At 45.9% G+C, this 24,805-nt stretch overlaps 1 long non-coding RNA gene across 2 annotated transcripts; it reads left to right on the top strand.

The window, feature by feature from the left end:
* The first annotated feature begins 3,969 nt into the window (after positions 1–3,969).
* Gm35363 lies at positions 3,970–24,230 on the top strand. 2 transcript variants are annotated; one of them, XR_869841.3, is made up of 5 exons: positions 3,970–4,384; positions 10,042–10,109; positions 15,639–15,960; positions 16,413–16,642; positions 20,533–24,230. It is a non-coding gene; the product is annotated as a predicted gene, 35363 (long non-coding RNA). The 2 variants fall into 2 exon arrangements; XR_378381.3 differs by lacking the exon at positions 20,533–24,230 and having other exon boundaries at positions 3,971–4,384; positions 16,413–19,648.
* The last annotated feature ends 575 nt before the right edge of the window (positions 24,231–24,805 follow it).

Genomic DNA, 24,805 nt, shown 5'->3' with positions numbered 1-24,805 from the left:
TTTGTATATTGTGCTTCATTTGGCTCCTTCAAACATTAAAATTTGAAACCTAAGGTCCTTCAGGAACTAAAATATCACATTTACATTTTTGTTTCTACTGTGTGGGAGGAAGACCCGCAGTCCTCTTTTAACTAAAATTCATGGTGCATTCCCATCAAAGCTTTTGCTTTAATGAAGACTACTAAATGCACATGCACTGTCATTTAATTTCTTTGTTGTTCTTAATTTTTTCCCAACTTCATGTCTGTTGCTTTGAGAGATCTACCGGCTAAATCCCAACTGATGAAAGTGCATTGTTCCGAGATACCTAGGGGACCTGGAGACAATTAACCAGAACTCCATCTGATAAAGGGCATGCTTGGGCAAGATTTGATGGCTCTTATTCTTTTTCTTTTCTTCCTTGGTCTTCAAAACACAGCAAATCTGAACCAGTAGCTGAATTGGAATGAATCTGCTCCACGGCAGCCCACTCTTACTGTGCGAGCTTCTGTTACACGCGTTTAAAATATCCCTCAACTGAGACGGGTTACAGGAGATGCATATTCATACTTGGAACACGCTCCTCCTCCACATTAGGAGCTTTTCGGGGTACCCAAAAAGTTAGGATTCTGCTAAGGTTCTTGATCAAACAAAACCAATATCTGAAGGACAGTAGTGCCCAAGGACGAATAAGAGTTGCGGAGCCCATAGTATTAATAGCTCCAGTAAGCCCATACCACAGAAAGGCTAAAGGTCTTTGCCCCGTGACACGGGGAAAGCTGAGATAATTAAAATTCCAGATGCCCACTCAGCAGAAGCAGACCTTTCTGTTAGAGTTAAAATCTAAACTGAATCGATTCCGGTTTTACTTTAGAAAAAGGTGAAGAGAAAGCTATTGAGGAACAGCCTGGCTGAAGTAGGTGTGTTTGGGAGAAGATGGCACAGTTTTTACTGTTTTTACGTGTGGGTTAGAGTCGTTTTACATTTGGGTTACAAAATGTTCTTTTGAATCCGCCGAGTCAAGCGTCAGGAGACGCCTAGGAGCTTAGAGACCTACTTGCTGCTCTGGGATGTAGGGCAGTGGAGCCTGTGCTTAGCATTTCCAGTCTACAGCGAGCACTTGTAGCCACGAGAGGGCGCGGTGCATATTTAACAAAGCCTTTCTGAGCACTGACATCTTTCAAGCCAGGTCTAAAACTTCATGCAGACTAGAATCTTGCTTCCCAGAGCTTGCCTCCCAGGAAGGTGAGTTATCAAGCCAAAGAAGAGGAAAATATGCTTGAGGGAAGGGAACTAATAAGTTGAAGAACGATGTCAGTGCTCTCTGTAAATCACAATTTGTCATTTACCCAGAGATTCTCCAGGTAGTTACACAGGGTCCCGATAATTTAAACCAGGAACAAGAGAGGAAATGAGACAACTTGGAGGTTCCCAACAGAATTCTGACTGAAGACTGTAAAACCTCTGCGCATTCAATAATTTATAAACTGGGCCATATGTCATGTGCCCGGGCAGCAAAAGGAAGTCCTATCTTCCACAGACTTGGAGGAAGCACCTGCCTGAGGCCATTTGACGTCAGGGCTCTAGGGCTTTTTATATTTATTTTAGATAAGAGTTGTCTCTCTGTAACTATGGCTTCTAGACATGTGGATCCTACTATAATAGCAGGCTGAAAATATCCAGAGTGTGCGTGAGCATACACACACACATACATACATACATACACACACACACACACACACACACACACACACACACACACACAATCCAGGAAAAAAAAAATGTGTCTCACTGGACCATGGTGGCACATGCCTTTAATCACAGCACTTGGGAGGCAGATGCAGGTGGATCTGAGTTCAAGGCCAGCCTGGTCTACACCAAGAAACTCTTTCTCAGAAAAAAAAAAAGGGGGGGGGGGGTCTCAGGCATGTACAGAATTTGTTTGGGGGGGGGTTGCTATTCCCTAACAAATACAGGCTAGCAATGGTTTTCATAGCATTTGCAGTGTATGAGTCATTGTAATCTAGAGATGATTAAAGCACAGTGTTTATCTGCAAATACTATTAAATTTTATAGAAGGGACATAAGCATCTTTGAATTCTGATGTCCAAGGTGAATTCTAGAACAACTGTAATAGAGCTCTCTCTCTCTCTCTCTCTCTCTCTCTCTCTTTGTGTGTGTGTGTGTGTGTGTGTGTGTGTGTGTGTGTGTGTGTGTGTGTTGGATGCATATGTTTAGCACTCATGTGAAGACAATTTCAGATAAGAAAATTTCAGTCCTCACTTCTGCCTTATTTGAAACAGGCTCTGGCTGGTCCCTGACACGTGTGCCAGCCTGGTTTCCTTTGCACTGCTGGAGACTCCTGTCTCCATCTCCTGTCTCCATCTCCTGTCTCCGTGTGGAGACTCCGGCTCTTCTATCCAGCTTCTGTGAACTTGGCTCCTCCCACTTGCGTCAAAGCGGTCTATCCAAGGCAAGCGCTTTATCTGCCTTATTTCTGAGATGTAGTCGGCATGCAGCCCGAGCTGGCCTGGCCTAGAACTATATGGAGATCAGATTGGCACTTACAGAGATTTGCCTACCTCTGACGGTTGAATGCTGGGATCAAAGAATCCTTTAAACCTTGATTAGAAGTCTTAGTACTGAAAGGTTTCCTAAAATTTCTACACTACCAATTTTTGACCTGACTGAATTTACATATTATCGGGGCTGATCTTCATGCATATTTATTTTAGAACCAGGCGGGGACCCTGAAGCTATTCAACCAAAGATATTCTTTTCTTTTTCTATCCAAAAAACAAGAAGAAAGGGCTTAGGTTTGAAAGCAAGAACAGTCCTTAAGTTAGCATTTACAAATTTGTTTTTCAGGATTATTTACACACACAATATTTTGTTTTGTTCTTATAAAAATGTGAAATTTACCTTTTACCCAAAGGTTTTAACTCAATGGGGCAACTTCTTCTTTTTCATTTGCAAGCTGGTTCGTTTTTCTAAATAGAAAACTGTTAAAAGGTACATCCTTTTGAAGACTAATTTCTTTAATCTTTTTAAATGTATTAACATAAATTACAGAGCACAATTTGCACCTCGCGTCTCTTTGTAAACGCTGAGGTTTGCTATTTGATTTCCTTTTATTGTTCCCTCAGCCTGAAGGGCTTTTCACTCTTTGAGTATCAGAGGTTCGGCTTCATTTCTGAATCCTCCCCCATCCCCTACCACTTGCACTCCTACCCCCACCCCACCCCATGGACACATCAAGTCTCTTTATCCTTGATTTACGGGAGCTCTTACTGGCCTCTTAAAACCACTCTAAGTGGGAAATCCAGAGCCTGGGAGTCATAGCAGCCTACAAGCCTACAGAGGAGGTCTAATTAATTACAAGCTATCTTTGATATCAAATACATCTCTTCCCTGCCTATGGCATATCCAAGCCAGTCTTCCAGAAACAAATAAGCTATTGGCTTTCTAGAATCACCTTGGATTCCGTACTTCAAGCCCTACGGTTCAGGTCCATTCAAACTCATTGGGCTACCACATAGGGTGAAAACTTCTCCGTTAAGCAAAAGCAATTATTACAATATCTGTGTATATAAAATTTAAGCAATAGGATTTATTCCCTAGAGAAGGAAAAGGGAAAAAAAATCTTGCATATATTCGAGATGGGGGTGAGTCACTGGCTTCCCCGAACTGTCATACACTTATTTGTCCCCTAGGGGGCGTAAGTTTCCTGTTTCTGGTGAAGAACAGGATAGTTGTGCTTCCTTGGAGCCTCTGGGGGAAATTGATTTAGCTGGATCTTAATTGGAATAGAAAAAAAAAAAAATAGAAAAAAAAAACACTCTAACTTCTAATCAGATAACATTATAACCCAGAAATTAGATGCAGTCGTTCCAGAAGACAGATACACAAAGTTCATTCAATCTGCTGATGACTTGTGGCCTCAAACGTAAGACTCCACCTCTGAGCTCCAGACAGACAAGACAGACAAGACAGACAAGACAGACAAGACAGACAGACAGACAGACACACACACACACACAGAGCAGCTGGCCACGCCTCCAGCATCGCCCAGGAAACACTGTATTTTCACTGCTGACGCTGTGTAGATGATCAACAGCTGCTCCTGGAAGCTCCTGTACAGGGTTGTACGGAGTATGTTAGAAATATTTCAGAAAGAGGCGGGCATTCCGTGGTGACTCAGATGAACTGCCTGTCACAGTCTGGGTTCCCTTAAAAACACAGCCTGAGTCAAGAAGTCGCCTCCGTGAAGATTTTCTTAGTAGGCAATGTCAGGGTGCAGGAATGAGAAATTGTCACGCTGACCAGCTGTCCCTGTTTGTAGAACACTGAGAAGTTTTCTAAGAAGTGAAACCCAAGAAGTACATATGAGAGGAGCAGTCAACTGGTGAGTTGCTGGACCTAGAAGAGGGAAAGCCAGATCAAGGCTGGGTTTCTGACTTGTTTTAATCCCATAATACAGAGCATAGAGTTGCTCACCTGTAGAGGGGAGAATGGTCCATTGGCTCCCAGGTGTATGTGATGTTTCTGTTTGGAACGTTTAACTCCTACAGCATCTAGGGTTTGTGCTCCTCCTGGGGGCCTGTGACCCTCCATAGGCACTCCCCACGGAGACACCAGAGAAACTGGGTGGAAAGAGGGAAACAGCTCAGCAGGAGGAGGAGGAGCCGCGCTGTGGGCTCCGCCCACACCACTCTGCTGCTGCAACTGTTGGAGAAGCAAACTCCAAGATGTGGCCCACGCACGCATGCATGCATGAAGACTGATTCTACCAGCTTTCGCTTGGTTTATCTGTGGACTCAGCAGGAGATTATAACCTCTGCTTTAGCTTCCAACTAGTTTATTGATTTAACAGAGCTAGAAAGGTCTTTGTTTTAAAATAAGAAACCTAGCAACAAAATTGTTTTCCTTTACTTTGTGTGTCTAGTGTATGGAAGCCGAGTTAATAAGCTCATCTACCTAAAAAGAGAAGAGTCTCAAGCCATTGTATCTTTCCCCAAAATTGAGGTGAGGATTTAGATATCAGCACCAATGGAAAACATTGAGAAGGAGGAACAGTCCAAAATGCTGACATTTTTTTAGCAATTACAAAGTCTGGGGCCAAGTGTGGTGGCATATTTCCTTTCACCCCAGTACTAGGAAGGCAGAGGCAGGCACATCTCTTTGGGTTAAGAGTCAGTCTTGTTTAAAAAGCAAGTTCAGGACCAGCCAGGGATGCATAGATGATAGTATCTGAGAAAAGTCAGGGAGCTTGCTAGTTCTACCCCATAAAGAAGGAAAGATGGAACTGACTAGACAAAATTGTCTTCTGACCTCCACATTGGAGCTGTGGTATGCATAGATATACATGGACATCACACACACAACAACAATAGCAACAACATTAGGAATAGTAATAATAACAACTTTTTAGATTTTTTTTTAGTGATTATTATTATTCTGTGAGTCTTTTGTTCTCAAGTCTGTATGTCTTCCGTACATTTGTCTGGTGCTCTCAGAGGTCAGAGGACATCAGATTCCCTAGAAATGGAGTTAGGATGGTTATCAGCTATCATATGGTTGCTAGAATCCAGGCCCAGGGCATCTGTAAGAGCAGCAAGTACCCTAAGTGTGGAGCCATCTTTCTAGCCCCAATTATAATACTTCTAAAGTCTATCACATGTCATAGCATGTGGCTATGACCTGCCATCGTGCCTTGCAAAGCTCCCTTCTGGGCTGCATATCACGAAGATGATTTAGACACATGGTTTGTTTCCACGGTTCTGTTAAACCTCTTATGGTGGAAAATTTTAGAAATATACAAAAATAGAAGGGAGTCATGCAACCTCCTTTTAATCTTTCTGTTGTGCAAAATCTTAGAAGTAAACAAAACTGGAGCGGATGCTGAAATGTACCAACCACAATGTCCTGCTTGGGTCGTTCTTTTACCATCTCCCTCACTGAAGAAGATATGCTGTAGCAACCAACAGAAAACCTATTTTATATGCCTTTAAACCAAGGCACTATTAGCCCCAAGATTGCATAATATATAGATCTGCAGTCCAGGGCTCGGCAGAATGGAATACTGTCTTCAGAAACACAGTAAACTCTGTTGTTTTGTTCTGTCTTTAGAATGTGAGTGCAAAATGGCTGCCAAGCCTCTAGCAATTTGGATCTTTGGTCCAGGAAGGAGGAACTTAGAGACAGACTGACAACATTGAAGGACAGGTGTCCTGCCTTGGGTTTCCTCTGAAACCCTTTCCCTGGGGTTTCATCCAGCATCCACTCTCATCTCCTTGGCTAGAACCTGGACACTGGGTCTCTATTTTCTGCAAGAGGATTGATTATTGGAGGCTGGGTACACCGTCACCCTGAATAAAATCTGGGTCCTGTCAGAAAGAAAGAGACTCTGCCCTTTCACCCCATCTTCCTTTGTGCTTCCCATGCTTCCCCCCACCACAACCCCTCGGGCCATCACTTCATTTAACCAATATTCACTGAACACCCACTCCCTGCTGGTCCCAAGGCCACGTCCTGGGTCTCTAGAGAGAAATAAGTTGTTTTTGTGTTAGAAGAAGCCCTAATCTAACTTATAGCTGGAAGCCAATCCATAACATCTAAACTCGATCAAGTCAGAGTCACACAAACACATTATTTAAAGATGTAGACGCAACCCCTTGAAGATATAAAACTGGAATTGTTCAAAGGGCTTGGTTGCCCTTGGAGACTAGACTGGGGGCAGGGAGGTGCAGAACAGGATTCTGGGTAGCATTACTCATTGCATGTACCTTTGCAATTGGTATCAACGTAGTTAATAGTTTTAATTTTGCGTGTGTGTGTGTGTGTGTGTGTGGTGTTTCAGGGTGGAGTTATCAAGTGCCTGCATAATTTTGATGAAATGTATTTTTTAATTCCAAAGAAGAGTATTTCGGTAAACATCTTACACAGAGTTTTCACCATTTTTGGTTATGTTTTCATGATATATTCTAAGACCTCGTGCGTAAAAGACTGCTGCTACAGATTGAGCAGTTTAAGAGGACTGGCACGTGTAAACCACCAGGCACATCGCAGGCACTCAGCACACATTAGTGAAAAACAAATTAATCACCCGGCGTTTTGTCCAGACTCCAACCTCTTCCCCAGGGCCTCGGCAGACCGGTGCAGTTCTCTCTGTGCCGATCCTCTGGGTCTTCTGTGAGCATAAACAAGACTGGCAGCAAACAGCTTTGTGCCAGTGTCAGTTCAGGTTTTTGGCAGCGTACTTTTGGGAGAGATTCCTAGAAATGGGTAAATGTGTATGTAATTTTGCTAGCTATTGCCTTGTTCCCCTCCTGTGGGGACCATGACATTTTCTGCTTCCTCCAGCAATGGGTGAGTTTGCTTGTCCCTCACAGCCCCACTAAGACTGGTTAAATCCAACCCTGGTAGGTATACTCATTCGGTAATCAAGAATGGGCCTGGCTTACTTCCCTTGATTCCTCTTCCCTCTTCTTCACCGGCCCCACAACCTCTCTTCTTCCCCTCCTCTCCCCTCCCCTTCTTCACTCTGATTCCCAACTCCTCTCTCTCTCTCTCCTCCAGTCCGCTCCTTTCCCTTCCCCTCCTCTCCCCCCTCCCCTCCCTTCCTCCCCTTCCTCCCCTTTCTTCCCTTCCTTTTCTCTCCGCCCCCTCCCCTCCAGTTTGATGGAACCCAGGGGCTCAACTATACCGGACAGGTGGCTCTGCTACTAAGTTACATCTAGCCAGAACCAATCTGGATGGACTTTGAATTTCCATTTCTTTCATCAGTTACTCCCCTAAGCCACCGCCCACTTGGAACTCTCTTTACTCCCAGGCAGCAGCTCCACTGGTCTAGCTGGTCTCCTTACCCCTGAAAGACATGCAGGGTCCACTGCTTTGCCCTTCCCGGGCCTCAGCTAGGGGCCTCAGTAGCCCATCTCTTTCTCAGATGGGTGGAGCCTTCCCGGGTTACTTTGTAGAGGAGCTCTCTGACAGAGAGAGGTCCTGCAGGCAGGACAGGCAAGCCTGCATCCAGAGCGACTTCACTACTATGAAGAAGACGCTCCCTCTGCTCGGTTAGGAACCTGATGCAGTCAGCACATTTATTGTCCCGGAACATGGCTGCATAGGGAACTCTGTTGCATACTGGAGGATCAGCAGAGGTAGCTCCAACACCTGCTTTGGTGAATGAGAGAACCATGCTGTCAGCCAGTGAAGAGCCTCACAGAAGCCATTGTGACCTCTCCATCTGTTGAGTCTATTGCTAGAGAAGCTGAGAGCAAGGACTGCCTGACATCCCCAGAGAAATCCCTTCATTTGTCCCAGTAAATATCAATGTGAGGCACCGATGTCCTCAGAGTCAGCGCCTACCCCGATGCATCTATCCAGATCTGTTTCCTGGATCAGCCAGTCAGTGGTTAAGCACTGCAAGACTCGGAGCACCGATCTCTGCTCTAAGTCACACTTTTCACTCCTTTAAAGGCTCCCAACCAGACCTGGCGAGACAGCTCAGTCAGTAATGTGCTTGTAAGCATGAGCACCTGAGTGTGAGCCACGCAAACAGGCAGAACACAAGTCGTTTGTAATATCATGAAGGTCTCTGGGGCTCACTGGCTAGTCGGTCTAGCTTATTTGGCAAGCTCCAGGCCAATAAGAGACCCGGTTTCAAAGGAGCTGGATGGCATCTCTGAGGATGACACCGAAGAGTGTCCTCTGGCCTTGCCACATGTGCTCAAGCACATGCGTGCACACACACACACACACACACACACACACACACAGAGGCCCAGCATGCATTAGAAAAAGGCTCCCAACCATGCTTGCTGCTGTTTTCTCCCTCTGAGGCTTTCCCTCCCTCCCTCCCATCCTACCTGGGGGTACAGTGGAGCCACAGTCTGTTTTCATCTCATATCAACCTACAGGTGCACCTGCATACGAAACTCAGGCCTGAGTGATCTCTGCCTCTATCTTCTGGTTAGAGGAAGCTCCAGGGGGCCTGTGTGGGCTGCAAGGGAGGGAGTCTGACCCCCCCCTGCTGTGTGATTCATTTATGCCCTGTCCTAGATGTGCCATTTCTGTAATGTGATGGGTTGCTACTGTACACTCCAGACCTTATCATGGCTTGACAGCTTTAGCATTACCCTGCTCATGAGAGACAGCTGCAATTTCATAATTACTTGATGGCTGCCCTACAGTCTCTGTGAGTTCAGCAGTATATCAGAACTGCTCCTGCTGTTGCTGAAACAGGGTTCCATTATATAGCCCTTGGCTATCCTGGAGCTCACTATGTAGACCAGGTTGGCCTAGAACTTGCAGACATCTGCCTACCCCTGCCTTAAGAATGCTGGGACTAGAGTGGTAGTATGTGCCGCCACTCCTGGTAGAAGGTTCATTTGGAATTCGTAGTTCTTGGATGCAGAAGGCAAGGCCTAGCTAGAGGTGTATGCTATATATCTCCTATTAGTGCTGTTCAAAGACTATTTGTATCCCTATCTCCATGGATACCTCTAACACTGAAGCAGTGAGCAGAGCTTTTTACCCTGCAACCTGGTCCTGATGCAGGACCTCTCTTCCCCTCCTTGAAGTTATCAGGCTTCTGACCACGTGATAGAAGAATAGTCTTCTCATTGTGCCTTGTGTTGCCTCTGAAATCCAAACACCTGACATGTATTACTCACTTAACAATAGGTACAATAACTTGTACCTCAGAGGGCTGTCATAACAAGTCTCCCAGACTCCCTAATACCTTCCAGTCAGAAATATGACTCGGTAGGGTTTATCTCCATCCTCTCACAAGTATGAGTTTTATTAGGAAATTCAACGTGACACAACATATTCCTGTTTTCCCAAATGCATGATGTCACTGTGGTGGACTAGAGTGCCCTCCAGAGAAAATCAAAGCCACCAAGCTGTTGGCAAGCTGCATCCTAATGAATGACAGAGGATGCCATGGCCTTGGGACAGACGACAGGCGATGAATGCGACTGTTCCTCCCATCTACGTGCCAACACTTTCCCATTCTCAGTAATTCCCATTACTGATGGCACTGAAAAAATATGTTGGCAGAGTTGAAGGCAAATGGAAGAGACTGGACTGATGCAGTCAACGAAGACAAGAGGACACTCTTCATCCAGGTAAGCACAACACTTAAGCTAACATGTCCTAAGGGACCTTTGTAGAAATGACTACAGGAGACTACATGGTGGGTGGAATGGGGACTACCACCCCATGTCTTTTCTGTCTTCAAGAAGGACATTAATTTCTGAGCCCAAATTGCCAACCTAAACAACTAAATAAGTGATTTCAACTTTAAAGCTACTATTTGGGGCATGGCTGTCATGAAGCAAAAGCCACATTTGGCACACAAGCTGAAAATAAAGAAGAGAGGAATATAGAAGGACAGAATTTAGGAGTGTTCTAGTTTGCTTTCTGTTGCTGATCGAACACTCTGACAAAAGCAACTTTGGGAGGAAGGGGTTTGTTTGGCTTACAGGTTACAGCCCATCATCAAGGGAAGCCAAGGCCAGAGGAACTCAAGGCAGCAGCTTGAAGCAGAAACCACAGAGAAACACTGCCCACCCCCTCCCCTACCTCCTTACAGGCTGGCTTCCTGGCTCCCCTTCCTATAACACCAAAACCCATCTGACCAGGGATGGCATCAGCATACCTAGGGAATGATGCCACCCACAGTGGACATTCTTTCCACCTCAATTAACATAATAATCAAGATAATTCCCACCTCTGGACACAGTTGGAGGGCCATTTCCCAGATGATTCTAGATTCAGTCAAGATGAAATTGACACTAACCGTCACAGCTGTTAGCCACCAAGGACTTTACTAAGTAATTTTCTTACCTCCATTTCTCACACCCAACATGGTCCCTATGTTTCAGGCCACTCATTAGGTAGGCCTGCTTCCTGGACCTTAGAAAACAGTGGCCTGGGAAGAATGTCTGTCCTGTGCCAGGCCAGCCCCCGCAGCACAGGCCATGCGTTGTGGCCTGTAGCCACTGCTGTCCCAAGCTGAGTGTCCGCCGCTGCAGCCCTATCTCCTTTCCCCACTGCCCCACAGTGGGGCAAAGCTTCCTTCTAAGTTGCCCTCAATACTCTCTGATGCAGTCTCCCCCACAGAGGGACTGACCACAGCGTTCTACCATCAGTCCCATTTGCCCAGGGCTGAAGGGTTCTGGGGCAGTAGCTACTACTACCAGGACCAGGACTTTCCTCGGCAAAGCTGGGCAGAGTGGTAAGAATGGCCCATGTGACTGTCCAAACCAGTAATGACCACAGAGGGGTGGCATGGCCATGACTCGGTCAGATTAATAAGGATTGACGCCCAAGGGCTAGAGAGGGGGTTAGCTTTCCTGAACAAGGCACTGTGAGCAACCAAACAATAAGGCTTTCTTACAGTGCAGTAGAAGGGAGAAAACCCTTGCGTGTGCAATCAACATAAGTGATTATTATGGGGTATCACTATAATTGTGTTATGATTATTAAATGAGACATAATCATTCTCTCGTGCTGTTGCTGTAAAGATTAGACAAAATGACTTATGACATGCTTTGCATAGAGAACCAATAATAGTCTCTTTTTATTAAGCACTTACTGTGTCCATAGCTCTGCTCTTAAAGCAATTGTGCATTTAAAAGGCATAACATGTGTTCTGTCACACAGCATACAATGTGCCAGGGAACAGAAATGCAAGCTCCATTTTACAGGTGTTCTGGGAACATTAAGGGGCGAAACAGCTGGGAAGCAGAGCCAGGACTCAGCCAAGGTCTGACAATGTGATGCCCCCTTTTCTCTCTCTCTCTCTCTCTCTCTCTCTCTCTCTCTCTCTCTCTCTCTCTCTCTCACACACACGCACACACACACACACACACACACACACACACACACTCGCATGCTTACACTCAAACACACAGACACCCACACAGCATCACACTTGCACTGGCATGCTCACATACACTCAAACATATGGTATCACAGGCACATTTTCACATGCTCACACATAATCACATATGCTTATTCACATCCACCCACGCACGTACACACTTACTCTAAGACTCATATTTGCACACACAAAAAGATGCACAGCCACACTTACTCACATAAAAACACACACATATGCTCACACAGACACATTCATTCACATACATGGTCACATATGCACTCATGCATTCTCATGCACACTCCCACACATACTCAGTGTGTCCACACTCTCATGCTCACCCACACATACTACACTATTACAGTTGCATACCATATACAAACACAGGTCACAGCCACACATACAACCACATATAGGCACATAATCACACACAGTTATGTGCACACTGATACACTCACAAACATATTTCCATACACACAGTCACACATGAATACTCTTATGTTTAATCTTTACACAGCCATGCAGTCACACATGTACACACTTATAAATATTCTTATATGTGCACACACATTCACACTCATAGTCATATACTCACACTTATACATCAACACTCACAATTATGTACACATTCATAACACTCACATTTTCAAGTATATAAAGCACTTATACATATCCTAATGCAATTCTCACACTCATATTAACACACATGCTCACCTATGAATGCAACTCTCACACAAAAGCTAACACACACTCACAAGCACTAATAGTAACACCCACTCACAAACGTGCTTTCACACACACACATTCCTGTCACAATCAAACATGCATGCTTATACAGTTGTGCGCAATCACACTGACATAATCACACACTCATCCGTGGTAAGTCCACATATTCATGCACGCTCATGCTCACACTCAAAGTCTCACACCCATGCATACCCATGCCAACACAGTAACAAACACTCATGTGGACACCCACATGGTTGCACAATCATTCACATTTCCACACTCTTGCCATACACTGTCTCCCACTCACACTTGTGCACACACATCTACAGATTCACACACATTCACACAAATTTGAACATGCACATACTCACACTCAGTCACATACACAGTGTCTCACACACACTCAGATTCACCTTCACAACCCCCACACCTTCCCACTCACGCGCCTACAGATTCACACATAGACACTTTCAGAGTGTCCCATGGGGCTGTCGTTGACAGACAGAACATGTAAGAGTAACTGATGTTAAAACGCGTGGTCACGTGACCCATTTCTGCCCTCACAGCAGTATCCAGTATCCCCAGCCTCATAGTGTGACTCCAGGACTATAGACTTAGACCGAAACACTATGAAAGGCTTTCTTCAGAGTTGGCAAAATGAGCACCTGTCACAATATGCTTGAAGGACATTGATGGCATTTTCCAGTCATAGTCAACCAGGCAGACACTTCAAGTCTTCTTTTAAATGTTTTTGTTGTTGATGATGCACAGGTAGCTGAGCCATTTAATAATCCTCCATCCCATCTGTGCTTATATTTAAAATTTCATACACTGCTTGCTTTCATCACTTCTGGCTTGAAATTCTGCTCAGGCTGCATTCCTATTGGAAATCAGGGAACCAGCATTACTGAGAATAGTAGCGCAAGTTCGTGCTCCATAAGTAAATGAACCACAGCAAAGACGTTGTCCTAGTTAGGGTTCCAGCCGCTGCGATGAAACCACGACCCAAAGCCACTCGAGTTATTTGGCTGACACTTCCCTGTCCCTGTTCATCACCAAAGGAAGTGAGGACAGGAACTCAAGCAGGACAGGATCCTGGAGGGAAGAGCTGATGCAGAGGCCATGGAGGGGTGCTGCTTACTGGCTTGTTCCCTGTGGCTTGCTCACACTGCTTTTGTGTGGAATCCAGGACCCACAATGGGCTGGGCCCTCCCACATCAGTTGCTACTTAAGAAAATGCCCAAAGGCTTGCCTGCAGCCCCATCTACAGAGGCATTTTCTCAGTTGAGGCTCCCTCCTCTCCAGTAACTCTAGCATGTGTCAAGTTGACATAAAACTAGACAGCACAGGCATGTTCAGAGTATCTCATAAAGTGATATTCTACTACTGTAGTCAAGTCAGACTAGACTGCCTTAGTTTCTCTGCCTGTCGCTAAGACAAAAGCATCCTAAGGGAGAAGGGTTGTCGGCTGTCAGCTCACGATTCTAGGTTAGAGCACATCACTGTGGGAAAGTCAAGGGAGCGGGGACTTGAAGCAGCTGCTTTTATGGCTTTCCCCACCTAGAGTGGAGAGCAATTCATACACCATGACAGCACTCAGCTCTCTCCTGCCTTTTCATTTGGTCCAGGACCCAGCCCACCCACATCCAGGGTTGGTTGTCCATCTCAGTTAACCTGGTTAAGAAACCCCCTCACAGGCATGCCCACAGGCCAACACAATCTAGAGGATTCCTCTTTGAGACTCACTTTCCAGGTGATCTGCCCACCACACCCCACAGCTGGAAAGGATGGCTCTCAGCTGTCTCTCTCTCCCTCCCTCTGGTCCAGCTGTACCCTATGACCTCAGTCTTCTCACTGGCTTCCCCAACGGATTAATTCCTCAGGGCCACTGAAACCAAGTGTCGCAAACTGGGAAGCTTCAAGCTTATGGAATCGGTGGTGGGAATCAAAAGCTAAAGTCATGTGGGAGGCGTCCTGCTCTCCTTGGAGGCCCTAAAGGAGGAGCTTCCCTCGCTTCCTCCAGCCCCCTACAGCCCATCGCTTTCCTCCACTTATGTGTCTGCTTCCTTCTGCCATAACAGAATGCCTGAGGTTTCTGTGACAAACCACTCACAGAAGCAATTCAAGGAAGGAAGAATTGGTTTTGGTTCACAGTTCAAGGGTGCTGTCCATCATATGAAGGCAGGGGTGAGGCAGGAGCCGGAGACAGAAGTCACATGGCATCTCCAGGCAGGACACAGGGATGCTGGGGCTAAACTCACTTTTGTCCTGTGTAGGTAATCCATGATCCCAGCCCCTCTCCCCTGGGGGGTGCTGTCTAAGGTAGAAAAGTCCCTCAGACAGGCCTAGGGGCTTGTTTCCAGGTGATTCAAGATCTTGTCAAGTTGACAATTCATCACACTGGTAATTCACAATGAACAGAACTGCATTTGGCTCCCACTTCTGGAGGCTGACAAGTCCCAGGTCAAGGGACTGGCATTTGACAAAGGAATCACCCTACATCATCTCATGGCCAACACCAGAGGGCAAGGAAGTGTGAAGGCAAGGGGGCAGCCTGCCTTTTTATTTTTGTAGACAGTCTCCCCATGTAGCCTAGCTTGTCTATGTGAGGGCTTCCTGACTCAGCCTCTGAAAGCTGGGATTATAAAAGCATGCGGTAACACGTCTGGCCCATATTCACTTTCATAATGAACATTCTTGCAAAAATGAGCCCATCCCTGAAACAGTGGCACCAATCCCCACTCACCCGACCTATCCACCTCTGGGGGATTGAGTTTCAGCATAGGAACTCTGGGCAGATTCAGTTGTGCCTGTCTTCACGTGGCCTTCCTCCTGTGCCTCTCTGCCCCTCTTCCTATGAGGACACTGGTCATTGGATTTAGGACCCACTCTCACCCACTGTGAGCACATCACTTATATTGTGAGCATACCACTCTATTGCCACACAAGGGTCACATTCATAAGAACAGGAGGCAGGAACCTGAGTGTAACTCAACCTACAGTACTGTTTTGGTCACTCCTCACGTCTCTGTTTCTGTGACAGAAACAATCATGCTTGTAGACCGTCTGGTTCACTGTCGCTTGGCTCCGTCATGGTAGCAGGAACAAATGGCAGAAGAAATTCTTTGCACCATCTCAGCACGGCAGGAGGGTTAATGTGCTTCCAAGAATCTGCTAATGACCTACTTCCTCCAGCTAACCTCCTCATCTAAGGGTCTTGAATTCCCTCGAAATGGCATCAGTTTTGGGAAGTCGCCCAAACTATCTTTCAGTGTAGGAGCCTCTTGGAGGGACACTTCAACTCTAGACTGCAGCAGATGCCCTCCAACTTGATGCTATAAGAACTCAAAACTCTTCTGCCCTTGGTGAGTCTAAAGCCAAAGCTATCCCGGAAGCTCCCTTCAGACCCTCTAGCCTTGCCTGAAGCTGCAGTTATACTGGGTTCCCAGAAATGTCTCTTCAGGAATCCCTGAAGTTCAGACAGCTGCAGCTCTGACAGTGAAGTCTCTCATGCCCCCTCTCAGCTAATCAATACAAGCCTGTACAAGGTTTATTCTCTTTTGTGTGTATGTGTGCATGTGTGTGCAGTTGCACATGTTGTATGTATGCGTGCATGCACATATGTGAGCATGCATGTGGAGGTCAAAAGACAAACTTAGGAAGGAACACCATGGAATCCACCGGTCTCCACTTTCCCAGTGTTAGAATTAAAAGCATGAATGAATGTAGTCGACTTAAAAAAAAAAAAGTTATGGAAATCAAACTCAGTTTCTTGTTCTTACAAAGCAAGCCCTTTACTAATGAGCCATCCTCTCAGCCCCCAGGTGCTTGTGGATACTTCCATTTGTAAAGGAGGAAACCACGACCCAAACCGAGCAAGGTGATGGCAGAGCAGAGATCTGAACCGGGTCTGCCCGACGCTGGGATCCGCACAGCATTCTGCCCAAGTGCCTCCCAGCTGTCAGGAGGACCAATGGGAACCTCACCTAGCAGCTAAGAAGAGTATCCTGGGAAAAGAATAAGGAAGGACACTAAATCAGGAGAATGGTTTGTTTTACACTTATTTGTTTATTTAGTGGGGGCAGGGCCACACGCTATAGCACACATGCAGAGGTCAGAGGACAGCTTGCAGGAGTCAGCTCTCTCGTTCCACATTGTGGGCTCTGGGGATCAAACTCAAATCATTAGGCTTGGCAGCAGGCACCTTTAACCACTTAGCCATCTTGCTATCCTGGGCATCTGGGGTGTGTGTGTGTGTGTGTGTGTGTGTGTGTGTGTGTGGTTTGTTTGTTTGTAACTAGTGGAAGTAAAGGAGAGAAAAAAATATCACAGATCACCCGAGTAGATAGAAATGGGAGCTTGGGGGGTAGCTTTCATTCAGGGGGAGTTTTCCATTGGTGATGTTTTCAAATAGATTTGATGGCAATATAATATAAATCTGGTTAGCTTCCTGTGCCATGTCTATATGCCCTACTTTTGCTAAAAAAAAAAAAAAAAAAAAATCATTTGTTCTCCCAGAGCCTGAGCTGCACTAGAAGCTAGTTTGTTTTGATTGACGTTAGAGCCAGTCACGCAGGCCTGACTCTGCCATGAACATGATTTCTTCTGCTGGACGTCTGGCTGCTCATCACGCAGATACAAGCTTGTGGAGCAGGCTATTATCTCGTGCTGAATGAAGTGACTCTTGCATGGCCACGATCACCGCCGAGATTTTCCCAAAGATATGTGGGGCCAGCCCAGCTTCCTCAGGAGATACAGTCACTCAGATTGGATTTTTAATAATAGTGACTGTATTTCATTTCAACATTCAGTGACTCTGCTGAACACATGCCGTCTCAGGTTCTGTGTAAGCGCCAAGGATAGAGAAAGAACCTTACTCTCCCACTCAAGCAGCTCAGGCCGGATTGGAGGAATAGTTGATTACAATCAATGGTCTCTCCATGCTTCCAGAGGACAACATCAGCCAGCATTCTTAGCTTGTACACCATATAACATGAAGCAGACAGAGGGAGGTAGGCTCAGTGTTTCTGCACATTCAAACCCAGCAGGGACAGGAACAGTATGGCCCACCTCACCTCTGGAACTCTGGTGGAAATGACATCACTATTCTGCCAACTGTAACTTGACACTTATGTGAGGTGCCAGATATGACAGACTCCTCCATGATTGTCCTTGGACTTCATCACAGCTGCTCCCTCAAGGATCCCGTCTCCCCACTCCAGCCCTCCATGCCCACGATGCTTCTTGCGGGAACCTAGGCCACACAGGCAACCCAAGATGTAGGGAAGTTTGAAATCCCAAGTTCGAGTCTGGGACTGATGACTTGGGAGACAAAGCTTGGCTAGGCGTGGTGGTGGTGGCGGTGCATACGAGGCAGAGGTAGGAGGATCTCTTAGTTTGAGGCCAGCCTGGTCTACAGAGTGAGTTCCAGGACAACTATGGCTACATAGAAAAACCCTGTCCCAGGGGTAGCATTGGAGTGGGAATCCAAACCCTGTCAGTTCCTGGAGGGGAGGCCTTAGGTAGTCCCATGGCCAACCTGCATGTCAGCTGCCTGATCCATATAAGGGAATCACAGACACTAAATGAGACAAACACAGGAGAGTGTTCATCACAGCTTTAAATGCAGGTTGCTTAGTGAGACCCCCCTCCCTCCTTCCTACTCCAAACCTGAGTCTTCTGCTCCACCCTGGCTCCAAACACCTTTGATGGTACCTCTGGAGGCCACAGGGGTCCTGGAAGATGGCTCAAGAGGCCTTGGAGCACTCACATTAGAAACTCACCCTGCCTTTCCTGTCCTTTCTTCCTCTTTCTACAACTCTTAACACCCAGCCCAGCCCAGATTCCAATCCCAGTGCAGGCTCCCAGCAATTTGTGCAACACCAGAACTTGAGCTGAACCAAGACTTGTGAGCAGGTGGAGCCCTCAGGTGCTGTCTATACAGGATCTCTCCCTCTCAAGGCCCTGAATTTCTATCTGACCCTGACGCAGGGATAAGGGGCTGTTGCAGGATGCTAGGCAGCCAGTATTCCCAGGGGTAGACATCCCTCATGTTGAGCTTTGGAGGATGTGAACATCTACCCAATAGGACCAGGACATCCCTAGTCATCTAGACCAGAACCCAGGTGGGATGCTGTTATTCTTTCTGTAGACCTGCTTTGGGCTTCTGTCCAAGCTTCGTCAAGATATAGTAATTTCTCCTGTGGGGTTCTGTCCTTGTAAACCTCTGTAAGGAGGCATATCTTACACGGGAGCAAGCCAGCATCCTTGAGGCTCTTTAGAGTACTGAGCAGACATGCAACCATTTCAGCTGAGCCTGCCTGTCAGGTGATCACTCTCTAAGGACTGAACAAGTGGGTCAACCTCCCTCATTCATTATCTACAAATGTATTCATCTATTCATTCATGTGGACTCACCCAAGCCATCCACTCATTAGCCTCTTTATCCATTCACTGAGTCTTTCTGGTGCTCATTCATTCAGAGTGCACTGATTCACTCACCCGTGAGCTTACTACTTCAATCACTTTGCTGATTTCTCCTTCAAGTGTTATTCATCTGCCTGCCCACCCACTTCCTTCTTCCCTCACTTGGTAAGCATGTATAGGCCTTCTGCAGGCCAGGAATCAGGGATTCTCACTCTCTGAAAAAGCTAAGGCCTCAAACAAGAGCAATTAAGGAACTTGGAAAGGTACCTATTTTTTTGTTGTTGTTGCTTTGGACCTCAGGTGCAGAGGATGGAGCTAATCATATGCTTAGTACACAACATTAGCACGTGGATGATCATCACATGGTCCTATTCTTTTTTTTTTTTTAACATTCATTTATCCATGTTGATCTGTTTGCGGTAGGTGGCGGGCATGTGCTGCGCCACATCTATGGAGGTCAGAGGACAGCTTTCAAAGTGGTTCTCTCCTTCTACCAAGTGGGACCTGGGACTCAAACTCAGGTTATAAGCCAGGGCAGCAAGTATATTTACCTGCTAAACTGCCTGTCATTCTCAAAGCCCTGCTTTTGTTTCCTCCTCCTCCTCCTCCTCCTCCTCCTCCTCCTCCTCCTCCTCTTCCTCTTCCTCTTCCTCTTCCTCTTCTTCTTCTCCTCCTCCTTCAATTTTTGTCTTACTTATATGAGTACACTGTAGCTGTCTTCAGACAAACCAGAAGAGGGCATCAGATCCCATTACAGATTGTGAATCACCATGTGGTTGCTGGGAATTGAACTTAGGACCTCTGGGAGAACAGTCAGTGCTCTTAACCGTTGAGCTATCTCTCCAGCTCTAGGTATTTTCTTTTAATCCCATTCTTCCATACTGTTCTTCCCTCTCCTTCAAGAGCAATCATAGGTCTAATGTATAGCTTTGGTTCATAAGAATTTTTATTAAATGCATTCTGCAATTGTGAATGCTTGGGTTTAAATTTCTGTAATTGAACCATAGAATAAATCTTAATCTCTCTTCTTCTCTCCTCCCCTCCCCCTCCTCCCCTCCTCCCCTCCTCCTCTTCCTCCTCCTCCTCCTCTCTTCCTCCTCCTCCCCTCCTCCTCCTCCTCCCCTCCTCCTCCTCCTCTCTTCCTCCTCCTCCCCTCCTCCTCCTTCTCCTCCTCCTCCTCTTCTTCCTCTCTTTCTCTCTCTCTCTCTCTCTCTGGACTCATGGTGCTAGGTACATGTATATATTATCCTTACCTACTAAATATCACTGGACAGTGCCTTCCCACCAATGCACTCACTATACACCCAGTCAGTATCAGCATCCTTGGTCCAACAGTTAAGAATTAAGTGAACACCCAGAAGTGGCCCTGAAAGTTATAGGGCACACATATACCACTATGCACATGCATGTGTCTCATTTGAATAACAGCTGCCAGGTTGGTGTCTATACAAACATTAGCCCACACTCCTGTGGGCAGTCTCAAATTCTACCTTCCTACTTCCCACCTGCAGGTGACGTCATCATTTGACTGTCTGGTTCCTGCCAGTCTACCAGGTATAAAATGGTTTGTTGTTGCCCTTTCTGTTTCTCTGGTAACCAAGGAGCTGGAGAAGATTTTCTAAATGCTTTTGAGCTGCTTTTTCCATAAATATCTTGTTCCAGGGATTTCTTCTTTTTATTTTTTTTTTCTATTGAGGTTGATGCTTTCTTGCAAGAATTTCTTATGTATCCTAGATATTAGCAACTTGTCAATCTTAAACATTGCAAACAATTTTCCCCAATCCACCAGCTCTTTGTCTGGGACACATGTCACAGATAAGACATCTGAAAGCTACAGTTCCTGTGTAATTGGATTTCCTATGGTTTTGCTTATGGCTTGTCCTCTATGCACACAGAATCACTCTGCATTTTCTTCTGTTTACTTTTTACTAGCTTTTTTTTTTTTTTTCGGATTGATTCTCACACACTCCGGGCTAGACAGGAGCTCACTCTGTAGCCAAGGCTGGCCTTGAATGCCTAGTGTTCCTGTTTCCATTTCCCGAGTGCTGGGATCACAGATGGGCACCGCCTAGCCTGGCTGCCTCCTCTCCAGGTCCATTTTCACCTTTTACCTTTAGCCTAATCCACGCATCCTCCTCCTGTGCGTGTGACGTACATTGGGATCCAGCGTTCTCTTCCTCTGCATCACAGGGGAGTTTCCAGACACCCACACTTTCTCCTAGATGCAGCTTCCACCTTTGTTGGGTAACAACGTGGTGTTCCTAAGTGTCACATGTTCTCCTCTGAGCGCCCTATTCCTCTTCTGTTGGCCCAGAAGCTTTTCTTACATCAATACCATTTTATTTTATTTTTTTTATATATTTTAATTTGTTTTGGTTTTTTGAGACAGGGTTTCTCTGTGTAGCTGTGGCTGTCCTGGAACTCACTTTGTAGACCAGGCTGACCTCGAACTCAGAAATCCACCTGCCTCTGCCTCCCAAGTGCTGGGATTAAAGGCATGCGCCACCAAGCCCAGTTTACATCAGTACCATTTAAGATGACTGCACTCTTTACTTTTGTCTTTCAATTCTGGACTTCACTTTTTTGTTTTTCATCATTTTATGAATATTCATGAATTGTACATAGTAGATTGCATTATGACATTTGCATACACGTATGTGATGTATATCAATCATATTCCGCACTCATTGCTCTCTCTCTCTCTCTCTCTCTCTCTCTCTCTCTCTCTCTCTCTCTCCTCTCTCTCTTAAATAACCAGTGAATTTCAATAGGATTGCCCAGAGGAGCCGGAGGAGGAGCTCTTCACAGGCACATGGGCACCTTACCAGTGGCTGGCTACCCCATGCAGAAAATGTCTCTTCTTTGAGCAACCAGGAACTTCTTATAAATCCTCAGGACAGGGTAGGGCCTGGAAAGCCCCTGCCTTTGTAATGTTACTGGATTCAATCTAGTGCAGGTAACAACAGCGGCTACCGATTCAACAGTGCAATGGCCGAGTTATGCAGAAGTCCACATTCCCCGTCCCCTTGCTGCTTCCTCTGACTGGAATACACTTTCTGCTCCCTCTCCTGCCACGTTCTTTGGGCATCAGAGATGATATAGATGTCCCATTTACTGCTGAGCATCCAACCATCATTTATTCTCGCTGCTTCCACCAGTTATGAGCTTCTGCATTTATGGCTGCCCACTGCAAAACAAAGCTTCTCTGACCAAAGCCGACAGCAGCACTCACCCATGGGCATAAACACTTATCCAGAAGGCAATTTGATGGGCACATCGTGTCCATTTAACAAAACAACAGTGGCTGCTTCCCCACTCGGGCCTATGACCCTCTAAACATATTGGCTATTTCTTTTACAGTGCAGAGCATAAAACCCAGGTTCTATGTGTGGTAGACAAGTACTCTATGGCTAAGTTTCTTCTCCAGTGTGTGTGTGTGTGTGTGTGTGTGTGTGTGTGTGTGTGTGTGTGTATCCTAGTCATCTTCTTTAGCATCTCCAGGCACCCACCCACCCCCACACACACAGAGAGAGAGAGAGAGAGAGAGAACACTTTGAATTGGATCTCACTGTGTTGTCCCTGTCCCAGCTAGCCTTGAACTCATGACCCTTGTGCCTCGGTCCCCCAAGTGCTGAAATTACAAGTGTAATTTCACTCTGCCTTGCTGGGCTCTCAAAACACTAATGTTGTTGCTATGGAAGTGCTATCGATGCTTGCATTTCAGAAACACCAGTGAGCTCTTTTAGATCTACCTCTCATCTATCGACCTGTTTGCTTTCTACTTAAAGAGTAGCATCACCTTTGAAGAACAAGTTTCCCTTCATAGTCCAGATGTGCACATCTTATGTCTTCTCATTACAGCATTAGCCAGGCTTTCTGAGTTACGCAGTATTGCTCACTGTTCTAGTTTGCATTTCTGTGACTGTGATTAACACCATGACCAAAATCAGCTTGGAGGAAGAAAGTGTTTATTTGGCTTATGGGCTACAGTCCGTTATTAAGAGAAGCTGAGGTGGTTTGAATGAGAATGGCCCCTACACGGTCAGAGGTCTGAATGCTTGGCTACCAGTTGGTGGACTTATTTGGGAAGGATTAGGAGGTGTGCCCTTCTCGGAGGGGGTTTATGACTGAGTGTGGGCTTTGAGGTTTCAATAGTCCACACCATTGTCAGTGTCTCACCCCCCATCTGCTTGTGGTCCAGATGTAAGCTCCCAGCTATTGCTCCAGGACCATGGCTGCCTGCTGCCGTGCTCCTTACCATGAAGGGCTCACTCTCTCCCTAACTGTGAGCTCCCATTAAACACTTCCTTCTCTAAGTTATCTCAGTCATGGTCTCTTAGCACAGCAATAGAAAAGGAACTAAGATAGGAGCCAGGGCAGGCCCTCAAGACAGGAGCTTGAAGCAGAAGCCATGGACGAATCCTGTTTCCTGGCTTGCTTCCTCCAGTGACCAGTCAGCTTTCTTATATACCCAGGACCACCAACTTGAGGGTGGCACCACCCACAGCGGACTGGCCTTTCCACATCAATCATTAATGAGGGCAAACATGATCACAGGAGAGAACGATGGGAGCAAACCCTCAATCTGGGTTCTCTCCCCCAGATGTTTGTCAAGTCGACAATCAAGACCATCAACCAAGTGATGGCAGGCATCTCTGTCTTATATTTTTTTCATAAACAGAATGTGTTGGCTCTGAAAATGACTCAAATGTTTGCTGAAGATTTTTTTGAAATATTTTTCCAAGTTGGTTTCCCATCTCATCCCACGATGTTGAAGCCATTTCAATCACAAATAGACACCATCTAGATCAAACGCTTCTTTCTGTTCTGATTGAAGTAATCATGGTTTGTCTCAATAAGTCCCATTGATATGGTGAATTACTTTTCTGGGTTTTCTGGGGTGGAAACATTCTTTCATTCCCATAAGGAAATTTTTTCCATCTGGTTATGATGCATTTTAAAAGATTCCATTGCGTCTCCATTTCAACATAGAAGTTTGGTGGTCCATAGACAAAACTGAGGTGACCACCACGCGTCACTGTGCTCTCTGAGCTGTCTCTCCCTGGTTCGCATCTGTTATCATCTCTTGCATTGGGGCTATCTCACTTAGAAATAAAAAACCAGGCCAGTTTCATAAGTTACCTATACCTTTTAAAAGATTTGTGTTTGTTTATTTGTCTTGTTTTTGTTTTTTGAGACAAGGCTTCTCTGTATAACGGTCCTGTCTGTCCTAGAACTCACTCTGTAGACCAGGCTGGCCTGGAACTCCCAGAAATCTGCCTACCGCTGCCTTCCAAGTGCTGGGATTAAAGGCATGTGCCGATGCCACCTGTCTCAGGAGTGGTTTTTATGAATTGGAAACTAACAATTCTTTTAAACACTAGTGAGTCTATCTATAACGGGGTGGGAGTGTTTTGGTTTTGCTGTTGTTTTTGTTATTGTTTTGCCGGTTTCGCTGTGTACAATGTATTCTGGTCATATTCACCCCTCCCCTCCCCTCCCGTCCCCTCCCCTCCTCTCCCCTCCCCTCCCACTCCTGCTGACTTCTCTGTCTTCACAGTCTGTCCTCTCCCTTCCTACTTCCTGTGTGTGTGTGTGTGTGTGTGTGTGTGTGTGTGTGTGTGTGTGTGTGTGTTTGTGTGGTGTGTATTTGTACTTATGTGTGTATTATGAGAGGCAGAGACACAGACAGACAGACACACACACACAGAGAGAGAGAGAGAGAGAGAGAGAGAGAGAGAGAGAGATTCACTGAGTCTAATTAAGGTTATATGCATAACTGTG

This window comes from Mus musculus, chromosome 7 (genome assembly GCF_000001635.26).
Source record: "Mus musculus strain C57BL/6J chromosome 7, GRCm38.p6 C57BL/6J".
In the NCBI taxonomy this organism is placed as follows: domain Eukaryota; kingdom Metazoa; phylum Chordata; class Mammalia; order Rodentia; family Muridae; genus Mus; species Mus musculus.
Note: the sequence above shows the minus strand (reverse complement) of the source record. Positions and strands in the feature narration are given on the sequence as shown.